Here is a 552-nt window from a genome sequence, read left to right on the forward strand (position 1 = left end):
CAGCGTTCACTTATGAAAAACACATCAGACAACGGTGCTTCCTTCGTTACTCTTGGCCTCGTGACAAATGGGGCTAATCACTGTTTTATTTTTTACCGGCAGCATAAAGCTTTATACACTGTTTGGAGTACATCAGCATGGCAATATCAATTTCCCATCTCAGTCAAACTCTGGCAAAGCAGAAAAAAGAGCTGAAGAGAGTGGAAAGTCAAAATGCAAAGGAGTTGCAAGACTTCACACCTTTGCTCCATGAGACAATGATGAACGTGGGTCAGGAAGAGCAACTCAGGAGCGGGAAATGTCCCCAGCACTGCCTGCATTCACCTTGGCTTTTGACATCACCTGTGGGACACTGCTCAGCACATCTCACAGCAAAAACACCACCAGAGGCTCCACCATCTCTGAACCAGCCAGCCCAGCAGAGGTCTGATGTGTGAGAGAGACACAGGGCAGTACAGGTATCCACAACATGGCCAACACCCAAACGCACTCCCCAAAGTCTATCACAATATGGGCCCATTATTCCCTTTACCCATCTCACCTCTCCCCACA

This window comes from Patagioenas fasciata, chromosome 35 (genome assembly GCF_037038585.1).
Source record: "Patagioenas fasciata isolate bPatFas1 chromosome 35, bPatFas1.hap1, whole genome shotgun sequence".
NCBI lineage: Eukaryota > Metazoa > Chordata > Aves > Columbiformes > Columbidae > Patagioenas > Patagioenas fasciata.